This window comes from Trichosurus vulpecula, chromosome 5 (genome assembly GCF_011100635.1).
Source record: "Trichosurus vulpecula isolate mTriVul1 chromosome 5, mTriVul1.pri, whole genome shotgun sequence".
Classification (NCBI taxonomy): Eukaryota; Metazoa; Chordata; class Mammalia; order Diprotodontia; family Phalangeridae; genus Trichosurus; species Trichosurus vulpecula.
In genome coordinates, this window is record NC_050577.1 from 159124194 (window position 1) to 159138422 (window position 14229).

Below are 14229 nucleotides of genomic sequence, written 5' to 3' on the forward strand. Positions count from 1 at the left end.
TGTATGTATATGTGTGTATACATATGTGTGTCTATATATGTATATATGTATGTATATATGTGTACATATACACACACACACACACACACACACACATATATACACTCCAACTCCTCCTTTTTACAGGTGGAAAAAAATGGAGCCCAGAAAGACAAAGTAATTTGCCTCAGGCCAAACAGACAGTTGGTGACAGAACCAAGAACAGGACCTAGGTCTGGTGACTCCCAGGATGGTTTTTCTTTTCATTTTAGGATATGGTTTCACAGGTATTTAGAAACAAAAGGAATATTCAATCTGCCTTAAAATCACAGCCAAACTATTTAAGCGATTAAGTAGGATATTATGTGTGTGTGCCTATCTGTGTATACACAGAGAGGGAGACAACTCTACATGCACATCATGTACATTAGAGATAGAAACAAGTGATATATTCTTACTACAATAATTTTACTTATTTTAAACATAATCATTATTTACCTTATACCACATGGGATTTTATAACATATAAACTCCTTTAAACTGAACATGGTGAGATATGGAGATTGCTGATATTAAGACACAAAAAAGACAAATAGATAATAACATTTATCATACAAATGATGAGCTGGTGAGAAATATTAAAACCCAAGACTAGTATAATTTACCTTAGTTAAGATAAGGGTATTAAGATAACTAGATCAGAAAGGAAGGATCAGATGACTGGATCAGGAAGGAAGGATCAGATGACAGGAAAGGAAGAAAGGAAGGAAGGAAGGAAGGTGAGAAGGAAGGAAGGAAGGATAGAAGGAAGGAAGGAAGAAAGGAAGGAAGGAAAGAAGGAAGGAAGGAAGCAAGGAAGGAAGGAAGGAAGGAAATGCAGATATCATGTTCACATGTACTTATGTGTATGTGTGATAAGCTACATTCTGCTCAAGTTCTCAGTCACATGAAATGGCTGTCGCTAAAGTGATCTCTTCCTCATAAAAGTGAAAGTAAATATGCTGAAATCTTAAGAAACATCAGGCTGACAGTAATAACAAAATGAACAACAATACCAACAGGCTCTGAAGATTGACATATCCATGATCACGTCTGTCAATAATAAAGCCAAGGCTGCCAAGAGAAGACAGGCCCAGGTGCTCATTACTTTACCAATTGTGTTTAAGCATTATTAATCACTGAATAACAAAACAAGCCACCAAAACCTTCTCTGTGTCATGCTAAGATCAAATTAGACACTAAGAGGGAATGGACCCTTACTTAATAATAAAATGTATCTTTAGAAAGGGACTTTTATGCTTTGATAAGCCCTATAAATGTGAGGCAACCATAAAAATTAGCATATTTCCTCATGCTTACATCCAAAGACCTATAAGCAGGCCTAAATAAAGTGATATGCATGAAAGGCATATAGCCACCTATTTGTATCCCTTCATAAATGTTGTTTTAATATTTATTAATAGTCATTTATATGGGGAACTTACAATTATCTGTTTACAAGTTAAAAATATTGTCTAAGAAGTACTTTTGAAAATGGAATTCTATAGATAAGTACAATAAAAATCTTTGGGTAAAAGAGTAGTTTTAGGGGTTAGGCAGTTTTAAAAATTAAATGACTGTAGAAGACAGAAAATACCAGAGTCTTTTTAAAATAAAAACTGAGCAATGGAGAGATATAGTTGGCATAGTTAGGGTGCTACATGTTAACAATGATGAACTATATGAAGCAAGAGACATAAAAATATCATTGAAAATTCAGGACCAGGAAAGTAAGTAGGCCAGTCAAGTGTTCAAAATAAAGAATTACAGATAGACAGCCTTTTGAGCTTCTGGTCTCCATATCATTTAAGAGACTTAAAGGAAGTCCTAAAGGCACTGCACAAATTTATGGGAGAAGACAGGAGACACAAAGGATAGTAAGATTTATGGGAGAACATAGGAGTCACAGATGATAGGAAGAGTATGGATTGTGATCTGCAAACCTCGAAGGAGTACCCAACATCAATGAGAAAACAGAGTTATTGAAACATTACAGTATACTTCCAAAATATATGTACCAATGTCCTAATACAATAATTAGGGACACTTGCTATACTCACAATTAATAACTAGTAATTTCCTGTCAAAATAAAATCAGTTTAATTTTTGTGAAGTTATTTAGCATTTGCGAGAGCAGCATTTTGTGATTTTCTTCCCAAAGAAGGTGCCTATCGCATATAGGCTTGATCAGTATCACCCTGTAAATATCAAGAAACAATGAAAGAAAAAATAAGTTTATAGAAGACTTGGAAAGAAAACCAATTGAGCAAAATTGATGAATATGTGTAAGGATGAAAGTGGAGGTAGGAAAACAAATTGGCAAAAAAAATGCAAAAGATCTACAAATATTTTTGAAATTACCCACATAAAATGTCATTATGGGCACCATATTTAAACTTTAACAATGCAATCCATTTACATACCATGTGATACATCAGAAATAAGATTAGAGAACACAATATTTAAAAGACCAGGTTTATAGAAGAGATCCATGCTAGAGGTGACACAGTTATGATATTGCTAAGGGACTAAGTTTCAAGATATATAAAATACATAAAAGTACTAAAGGTTTAGAGAAAAAAATATCAAAATCATCAAAATATGTAATAAAAGAAAAGTGGAAATGGGAATGTTAATAACCAAAGACCCCAAACTTACTTCTCATTGCTATAAACATTTTTGAAAATCATATACATGTAAGGGAATAGGAAGATCTTTGCAAATGACATTTTCTAATATATTATACCTTTACAGTTACACAATTGGCTTAAAGGTTCAGAGAAAACAAGAGTGCCGTGTACTTATTGTTTGTTGATTATAAAAAGGTATTTGATTTAGTAGAATAAAATTCCACCTTGAACACTTTCTTTATCAACCCAAGCATTGGCCAAAACCATAAAAGATTCTTTGAAAGGCAAGAAAACTGTTATAACTTTGTTCAATGACCCTCTGATTACTAATGACATGCAAAAATAACCCAGAAAAACTAGGATGTTTGTTTGCATCAAAGGTATATGCAACAATCAAGAGGGGATGTCTCAAAGAAAGTCCAAATGAAAGTGTGATTTCTCTAGAAAGTAAGGTATTTCAAATGTTACCGTGCGCAGATAACATTATGCTGAAGCTTTGCAGAGTTTCCTAAATGTTCCTCTATTCACTTTAAGAGTTTGACCTAACTATCCACACTGGAAAAACAAGTGGATAAAGCATGCCTATTATACAGAATGATTTGGAAGGATGGAAAACCCATAGAACTAAAATATCAGTACTTATACCTTGGACAGACAGTTTATATAGATATAATTCAAAAGGAAGAGGAAATGAGGTTAGATTACCATTGAGAAAATGCACAATGCTTTTAAAAATACAGGTTTCTCCAAAGACTCCTTTTATAGCACTTATACTCTTGTGGTTATGCCATATGGTGTTTAGTTGTAGAACTGTCATTGTGTCCAACAAATTAAAATTGATGGTTACCTACAAAACAATAAAAAAGTGTATGTTGTCTTTTCATAAGCTATACAGAACTGCACAAAAGATGTCACATAAAAGATGTTGTTGGAGAAAATTATACAAAATCTGGTCATGTGATGAAACCAAAGGATAAACTAATGGATAACCTAAAAGTTATGCTGCCAACCATCTAATATCAAGAGATGTAGAGAAATGTTTTCAAGCATGTTGGGTGAATACCCTGTGGAGGATTTCACAGAGAGAATGAGAAATCATGAATAGTTTACAATCTAATTCACTGGAAGGAGGAACTTCAACAAAATCACAGATGCAATGAATCATCAAAGTATCATTCATCTTAGTGCCCATGGTTATGGAAGAATTCCCAAGAGCTTAATCTATGATGGTGTCCCTAACTTAACATATCTAAATACTTTACATCTTTAGCTTTTTCTAGTAGAATGGTAAACACAATGTATTTGGAGTCAAAGGATCTAGATTTAAATTCCCATTCTGTTACTTGGTACCTGAATGACCTTGGTTAACTTACCTGGCTTTTAGATGAGCTAGCTGAATGTAAAGATTTGTTCCAACTCCTTAACTATGATTCTATTTTACTAAGCTTAATCCATTAAAAGCCCTGCCCCCCCCCAGGGAGATGTGGAAAAACAGGCACAAAATAGCACTGTTGGTGAACTTGTGAAGTAGTCCAGCTGTTGGGGAAAACAATTTGGAACTATATCCAAAGGCCTAAAAAATTCCCCATACCCTTTGAACCAGCAATACTGATATTAGGTCTATGTCCCCAGGAGCTCAAAGAAAGAGGAAAAGAAATGCGCAAAAATATTTATAGCAACTCTTTTTGTGGTGGCAAAGAATTGGAAATGGAGGCAAGGCCCATCAACTCAGGAATGCCTGAACAAGGTACAGTATATGAATATGATGGTATACTATAGTGCTGTAAGATATTGTGAAGTGAATAGATTCAGAAAAACCTGGGAAGACTTACATGAACTGATGTAAGTGAAGTGAACAAAACCAAAAAAGCAATCTATTCCATAATAGCAATATTGTAAATATAATCAACTATCAAAGACTCAGTGACTGTGCTCAAATGATCCATCATCATCCTAAGGGACTCTTTATGTAAAATGCTATCCACCCCCAGATAAAGAATTGATGTTCTCAGGGTACACATTGAAACACATTTTTTTTCTTTTTTTTCCTTACTTTTTTATTGGAACATGGCTGATGTGGAAATATGTTTTATATGATTTCATGTGTATATAAATATATTTTTGCCTTCTCAGTGGGTGGACGGAAGGATAAAGATAATGGGAGAATCTGGAACCAAAAATAAAAAATACAATTCAAATTACAAGAAACCCTCCCACTCTTGCTTCATCTACACCCACCAATTCACAGCACAATCCCCGCCCCAAAACCTTTCAAATCTTTGTTACTGTAAGGTGTATATTTCCCACTTGCCTCTCATGTGTTGATGTTCCTTTCAAAATTACTCCATTTTGAAAGTTAATAAGGGTTCCAATTAAGTCTACTACTAAAAAAATTTGAATTTTTTTTCATTTCACTTTCCTAATTTATTCCTATGGAGCCAGTGATTTATATGAAGAATGTTTCAAAAGGTGTCTATCTAAAAATATATATATTTCTGTTAAGCTTATTCATGTAAAATTCTCTCTCTGTTACTATATTGTTTATATATTCACAAAACATGCACTAAAAGTCACATCCAGTCTTCCAGTCCATCTCTTTCACAGATGACAAAGTATTTCCCAAAGAACATTTTCCTTATAACTAATGGCAAGGAAGTTACTCAATAACCAGTCAGCCTGAGGCATTGTGTTACTATTAATGATATTCAATTCCTATTCTAAATACCAAGTCACAAATGTTGTGTCAAAAAGGGCAAATCTAAAATATGCTCTTAAAATTGTATTATTAGAATGTTGAGGAATATTAATATGTTTGATATAGATTTTAAAGAAAATATTTACGAATAGCACAAAATATACCATAAATTAAAAAAACAAAACTAAAGTACATTTTTGTTTTAATTGCAATGATGTATATACACACAGGTATACACATACACATACAGACACACACTCCTGAGTTTCAGCTTGCTTAGATGCAAATTGAGTTTGCTTTTTAGATACATTCTAGGTAGCTGTTGAATAATGGTCTCCAGGACAAGACAGCAAGAGGACATCCACAATAATCAAAGATTCCCGAGTCCATGCTTTAGAGCAGCTCCTAGATCAACCCAGGCATCACAGCTAATCAGAGTTTTGCAGGTTTGTAAGGAGATGAAAGAAGTCCTGCTGAGGAGACCCTGATCAATTTCCCCCTACATAAGACGCTAACCTGGAAAGTAGCAGTGTGCTATAAGGCTTAGAACACTGCCTCTCAAGTTACAGTCTCTGCTTTCAAATCATGCCTCTCAATACCACCTGTGTCAACTTGGACAAAATCATATAACTTCCCTGTATTAAGTTTCCCTATCTCTACAATGGGGAGTAGGACTAGATGACCTCAAAGGTCTCTTTCAGATCTCAACCTATGATCTAGGGAAGATGTCTAGCCTGAAATTTTCCAAGTACAGAAGTTTCCTGATATTGTTGGGTAGGTAGGGCAAAGTGGAGAGTAACACAACAAATGAAAACTAGTCTAGAGATAGCGAAGAGAAAGATTCACAGGGTCATATTCAATATCATCTCTTCATGGAATCTATAAAGGGATAAGGGTTTAAAAGATATAATGAAAAAATAACCAAGTCATCTCTATGATTGATGTGGCCAGAATGTGTGTAAGGGGAGAAATGGGGGGTGGATAGAGTTAAAAAGAGGAGAGACAGCAAAAATAGAATTTCAAACATCCAACCAGAGGCACAGCAGTCCCTGATAGCAACTAAATCATAGGAACAAGCTATGCTGGGGTGTGGTGTCTTTTATCAAGATAAAGAGGGATCAAACATTCCTATTTCTCAAATATAACCAGATAGATGTGAATTGAACCTGTCATCATATTTCCTATGAACAGGATTCATGCATTATTAAAAGAAAGAAATGGTAAATTTTTAGCCATAGACAAAAAGCACTCAAGCTCTACTTTCAAGGTGAGTGATATCAATAGCTGCTCTAAATAGATATATAGTTGAACAGTTTCTACTTGTTTACTATTTATTCCATATGTACTGGCACAAAGTGTACCCTAATTCACTCAGTAGAAAATCATGAAGATGTACAGAAATAGCTTAAATTATGATTCATGAAGGTGAGCTTTTTCTATGGTTTTTAAGGTATCATACTGACCAAATTATATGTGGTTCAAAAAGTGGTCCAGATTTCATTGACATGAATCATGGGTGCAAGCCCATTTTGCAGAAAATGACACGTTAGTAATAGTTGGTACTAATTGGCACAATAAAAGCACAGAATCCTGAAGACACAACCTGCTTAAGGCAAATAGATGTTGTTCAAATCACACATTCAAAATTCCTTGGAGAAAGCACGTGAGAGGAAGCTGTTCTAATTAGAGTTTTCAAGATCCAAGCCAAATAACAAAGCCTAGGGGATTTCACAAAAAGGGCACTAAAGTGGATAGATGCAAGTAACATCATTATTGAACATTAATGGTTGAGAATCTTGTGCTCTCTCCTAAGAAAAAAGAATAATCTCTTAGGGAATAAGATCCACTGATGATGAATTTTACACCCTGCAAGGCATACAGCATTCAATGGATAACATCTTCATTTCAAAATGATCATTTCACATGGCATTTTCTTAAAAAAAAGCCTATCGAATTGCTTGGTTAAATTGCTATTCTGTCATCTAGTTCTCTCAAATTCAGCTAAGAAAATAGAGTGGGCTACAGATAATGTTATTCCTAATCTCATACATAGTTATTTAGATTTTATTTTCATTTGTTGTTAAGACTCAAAGTTAATTAGGGAAAGACAATGAGTATTTATTAAACCCCTACTATGCATCAAATACTGTATTTTACAAATAGTAACTCATTTGATCCTTTAAGAAATCCTGGCAGGTAATTGCTATCATTATATCCATCTTACATTTCAGGAAAACTGAAGCAGACAGAGGGTAAGTGACCAGGGTTACAATCCAGTAAGCGTCTAAGACTGGATTTGAAATTGGAGGTCTTGACTCCAGGCCCAGCACTTTACCCACTGCAGCCACTGCCTGGGTCATCTTAGGAGAGAGATTCACTGAGAGACAGTAGGAGAGTGGTATAGTTAGAAAGGGTCCTGGATTTGAATGTAGAGTTTAAATGTCTTGCATCTTAGATTATTGTAATTTTGTCTTCCTGCCTTGTCCTGAAGACCCTTATCCTGGCATTTGCTGATTATATCTATGATTGTATAATTTTCCTAACTCATTCTATTCATCATTTACTTGCTATACTTGGCAAATCATTTGCCTGTACAAGTCTCAGATTCTCTGCCTGGAAATTGGGATAATATATTTCTTGGTTATCATTTACTTGTGGTATGACCTTGACAAATCATTGACTTCTCAGAACCTCAGTCTCTTAATTTATAAATGGGGGATAATAATACACTTCTGCTATCTGCCTCGCAAAAGTACTACACTGATCAAGTCAAATATTGAATATGAAGTGTTCTATAAATAGTACAGTACTATATTAAATGTTAGTATTAATAGTAATGAGAAACTAGCTTAATTGTCCCCTTCTTGAGCCATATTAAGCCAAAATATCAATAAAATCAAAGAGACCAGGAAATCCTACTTCTTTAGGAAATTGGAAGTCCTATTTCCATTTACTTTTAGCTGAGCTTTCATATTAAATTGTCACTTAGGCCTCACTAAGTAAATACAAAAACCTCTAGCTACAAGGCTGATAGGTACATATCTCAAATCTTTGCACAAATCTTGGGAGGGTGGCCTCCCAAAATAAGTTTATGATGACCCATTGGCCTGAAGGTTCATCTTTGGTCAAAGCATGGAAGCTTGCTGAATGTTTAGGTATACTTCATGTTACTCTTAATGAAATATCTAGTAAAAATGAGGGGGAAAATAGAATTGAAATTCTTTCCTTCAAATTATTTTATACGTCACTGAAGTACAGACACATAGACACACAGCATAAATAAGGCCTTAACCATCTTCCCAAATCACACAGAAGAGGGCCTAATGGACATGGAATAATTTGTTTAATGATGAATTCTGCCATTCTGTTATGTTTGATTTCCTTAGGGATTTGATTTCCTTAGGAATCCTAATACATGACTTTGAGACTATGCTTTTTATATAGATTATAGGCATAAAGGAAACAGCAGAAGCGTGGCTCTGTTAAAAAGGGGGAAAATTATCTTGCCTTACGTATTCAGCATGAATTCTTTTGAATAAAGATAATTTATAGGACTGGTGATTTTCCATAAAAATTTACCTAAGTCTTACGAAGCACTTTCAATTATTTTTAAGGGTATACATTATAGTCAGTCCTATAGTTTATGGTAGATAGTTATTCATACTTAGAAACTCTGAAAAAAGCAATTTAGTCTTATTTTTGGCAGCTCAGAAATCATCAAACATTATTGGATGTGATTTGAATTCTAATTTCCTTCAACCTACCAAAGTTGAATTTATTTTAACTTGACAAAAACATCAAATTCTAATCCCCACTTGTTTCATTACTCTCAAACTGAAAAAAAGATCCCTCACTATGGTAAAGAGCAAATGCAGAATTCATTTGTGGTTTTGGTCATTTATTTATTTATTTTTGATATGGATCTATGATTTAATCAATATGGGAACACAGTTTAAGTCCAACAAAGCCAAATTATCAGGGTGAAATGTGAAAAATTCAGAAAAATTCTAATCCACAATGCTAAATGACTTGAGATATGTAAACATCCAGATAATCTACTTTTTCTTTTTTTAAAATTTATTTAATATTTTTAGTTTTCAACATCTATTTCCACAAGATTTTGAGTTACAAATTTTCTCCCCATTTCTACCCTCGCCCCACCCTAAGATGGCATAAATTCTGATTGCCCCTTGTCCAGTCTGCCTTCCCTTCTATCACTCCCCTTTCCCTCCATTCCCTTATCCCTTAGTTTCTTGTAGGTCAATATAGATTTCTTTACCCCATAGCCTATATATCTTATTTCCCAGTTGCATATAGAAAAACAACTTTTCTTTTAAACACTTCTTTTTTAGAACTTTGAGTTCCAAATTCTCTCCCTTCTTCTCTCCCCACCCACTCTCCTTGAAAAGGCAAGCAATTCAACATATGCCACACATGTATCATTATGCAAAACACTTCCTAATAGTCATGTTGTGAAAAACTAATTCTATATCCCTCCATCCTTTCCTGTCCCCCTTTATTCACTTTTTTCCCTTGACCCTACCCCTTTTCAAAAGTGTTTGCTTTTGACTACCTCCTCCTCCAATCTGCCCTCCCTTTTATCATCCCCAACTCTTGTCCTCTTCTCCCCTACTTTCCTGTAGGGTAAGATACCCAATTGAGTGTGTATGTTATTCGCTCCTTACATCAAATCGAATGAGAGCAAGATTCACTCATTCCCTTTCACCTTTCCCCTCTTCCCTTCCATTATACCTGCTTTTACTCACCACTTTTATTTGAGATAATTACCCCCATTCTATCTCTGCCTTTCTCCTTCTCCAAATATATTCCTCTCTCACCCCTTAATTTTATTTATTTTTAGCTATCATCCCTTCATATTCAACTCACCCTGTGCTCTCTGTCTGTATATATGTATATTCCCTTCAACTAACCTAATACTGAGAAAGGTCTCACGAGTTACAAATATCATCTTTCCATGTAGGAATGTAAACAAAACTTATTAAGTACCTTATGATTTCTCTCTCCTGTTTAACTTTTCATGCTTCTATTGATTCTTGTATTTGAAAGTCAGATTTTCTATTCAGCTCTGGTCTCTTCATCAAGAATGCTTGAAAGTCCTCTATTTTATACATATTTTGCCCTGGAGTATAATACTCAGTTTTGCTTGGTAGATGATTCTTGGTTTTAATCCTAGCTCCTTTGACCTCCAGAATATCATACTCCAAGCCCTTTGATCCCTTAATGTAGAAGCTGCTAGATCTTGTGTTATATGGATTGTGTTTCTACAGTACTCTAATTGTTTCTTTCTGGCTGCTTGCAATATTTTCTCTTTGACATGGGAATTCTGGAATTTGGCTGCAATATTCCTAGGAGTTTTCTTTTTTGGGATATTTTTCAAGAGGCGATTGGTGGATACTTCCAATTTCTATTTTACCCTCTGATTATAGAATGTAAGGGCAATTTTCATTGAAATCATCTTGAAAGATGATGCCTAGGCTCTTTTTTTGATCATGGCTTTCAGGTAGTACAATAATTTTAAAATTATCTCTTCTGGATCTATTCTCCAGGTCAGTGGTTTTTCCAATGAGGTATTTCACATTGTCTTCCATTTTTTTCATTCTTTTGGTTCTGTTTTATAATATCTTGATTTCTCATAAAGTCACTAGCTTCCACTTGTTCCATTCCAATTTTTAAGATAGTATTTTCCTCAGTGGTCTCCTGGACCTCCTTTTCCATTTAGCTAATTCTGCCTTTCAAGGCATTCTTCCCCTCATTGGCTTTTTGGAGCTCTTTTGCCATTTGAGTTAGTGTATTTTTAAGGTGTTACTTTCTTCAGAATTTTTTTGGGTCTCCTGTAGCCAGTCATTGACTTGTTTTTCATGTTTTTCTCACATCACTCTCATTTCTCTTCCCAATTTTTCCTCTACTTCTCTTACTTGATTTTCCAAATCCTTTTTGAGGTCTTCCATGGCCTGAGACCAGTTCATATTTTTCTTGGAGGCTTTTAATGTAGGCTCTTTGACTTTGTTGACTTCTTCTGGCTGTATGTTTCGATCTTCTTTGTCACCAAAGAAAGATTCTATAGTCTGAGTCCTTTTATGCTGATTGCTCATTTTTTCAGCCAATTACTTGACTTTTGAGCTTTTTGTCAGGGTAGGACTGGTTTCAGAGTGGAGAGTGCTTTGTCCCAAGCTTCAGGGGTTTTGCATCGCTATTTTCAGAGCTACTTCTATTCTGAGGTGGTATGATGCTCTTCTCCTGGCCTGTGCTCTGGTCTGTGAGTGCAGGAACTCCTGCCTTGTTACTACCAGAAGGACTCCCTCTCCACAGTCACCACAAAGCTCTGCCACACCAGCAGTCCTCCTCCCCCAAGAACCACCAACCAGGACCAAGACCCAGATCCAAGCAGGGCAAAGAAAGAGAACCTTGCCTCAGCACCAGCAAAGCTATCTCTGCACTGCCACTCTGATCAGCTGCTTTATTCCCTCCATTGTGTGGGCTGGGGCCAGAAGCAGTCACTGCCGTTGTTGCTGTTGCTGCTGCCACCACTTCCACTGTCCCAGACCTGTGGGTAGACAGCACACTTCTGTCACCCAGATCCACCAGTTTTTCCACTGACCTGTGCAGTTGTCTTTGGTGTTTGTGGGTTGAGAATTCAGGGAAACTGCCACAGCTCATCGATTCAGGGCGCTGAGCCAGATAATCTATTTTTTTTTAATTTTTCATCCAGATGATTTAATATAATGTAAACCTAGGATCAGCTTTTAGGCAAATAAAAGAATTCACTGCTTATCCTTCATTGTTGTATTTGAAAAGATACAATATTATCATAAATTTCTTAAGAGTCTAAAGGTGTCTGTGAACAAATTATCTTATGAAAGAATACACCTGCCTAAAGAGAGAGTGGTGAACTCCAAAGAGAAATCCATATGATACCTAAATAAATTAATGCTAGATATTCTTTAGAACATCCATGATTTTATGGATATTGGTATATCTGACCCCAAGGCAAATTTCAATCCCTTTGAAGCATTGTTATCCTGTGTGACTTTTCACCAAGTGTTACTATAAACACTCCATTGAGAATCTATCTAGAACCATAGAGATCTTCCTCTTACTCATTTAATAGCCTGAGGATGCCAACGAACAACTTAAATTTTCCATTTGTCACATCTCATTTTCACCGTATGAGCAATGCAATTTTTTTGCCAGTTACAAAAATCTTCAATATCTTTTTCCTCAATTTTTACATATAGGCACTCATTGGGGATATTCTACAATACATAGAAATTTGAAATTTAATTTATTTTTAAAACATGGCAATTTATTGACTCTAATCTTAGAGGCATTTTGGGAAAGTAGCAAAAAACTGTCTCTAGTGTGAATCTGTGTTCATATCTCACCTCTAAATCCTACAATCTGCATGCCTTTGGCAAGGGACTTAATTTCAAAAGGCCTAAGTACCCTCATCTATAAAATGAAGGAATTGGAATAGATGGCCCCTGAAGTCGCTTCCAAATCCCATGATCTCTAAATTCTGCTTTAAAAAATAGTAATTGGCATTAACATTATGTTCTAAAATCTTTGAAGCACTTTATAATACATGACCCCCTTTACGCTCACAATGCTTTGAGTTGGCATTGCCCTCTTCATTTTACAGAGGCTCAGAGGACTTGTTGATTGCACAGGATCAAACAACAAGTAAGTGACACACATGACTTTCTAGCAATGGTTTCATTCATGTAGACTGTTAGAGGGCAAACTCCATCACTTGCATTTGCTCTCTCATATAGCACATAGCAGACTAGAAAGTTAGTAAGTACTCGCTAATTCCTTGATTTACCCCCAAAAAATTATTTTGCAAAAGAGTGCATTACCAGTAAAATTGAATAAATACTATCACTAAAAAGAAGATAGAGGAGCAAATTGGGAGGTATAATGCTGAGATAAAAAATGATCTAGACATTCTGTTTAGTTTCATAACCTTGGTACAATGCCTAGTACAAAGTGAGTGCATAATGAAGGGTTACTGAATTGAATTGCTTACAAACCTTTCACTTTGTGTACCCCCATAGTTATGCCTATAGTGATAAGGAATTTCTCCATATCTCTCTTGGGAAATTAACCACCCAAGAAACAGTTGGATTCTAAATCTGAGAAATGGTGGGAATTTAACCCATATGCTCCCTTTGAAGAAGTAGAGGCCTTGAAAAGTAATTGTTTGCTAAGTCTTGAATACTCCAACCCCCTCACTGTATAAATTATACAGGTGATCTTATAGAGAAAGAGAATTGGAGGTCTCATAAGCTATGAATTATGGACCCATCAAGAAGGTCCCCAAACCTAAAATATCTTTGTCATCTATTTTAGATGCATAAATTCTCACCACTAGAAAAGCATTATGTTGGCATGAGCCTCCTATTCCTGCTTAAAAAGTATATACCTCTGAGAAAGGCAATACATCCAACTTTAACAGTCATTTATACCATAAAGCATATAGTTTATGGAATTATGTTTTCCTCCTGGGAGGAAAGAAAGAATAGGGAGCACCAGTTTCAAGTTTCATTGTATGGGGGTAGTTTGTTTTTCCTTTGTTTTTGAATAGGACCAATGACATAACTGGCTTGACTTGTAGATGAACCAGATTTAAAGGAGGCAGAGCTGCACAAAGTTATCTGTCTCACTCTGTCTTCCAGAGTTATTGAAGTCCACTGGCAGGTCAAAAATGAAGACACCCCACCCCAACTCACCTGTCAGTTACCCTCAAACTGATTTAGCCCATATGCTTAGATAGTTTGCCAGGGGGTGGCCACCGTGCATGCTACAATTTCTTGGAACCACAAGTGAGAGTTGGGTGAAAGGTGGACACCAAAGGTGGACGAGCAG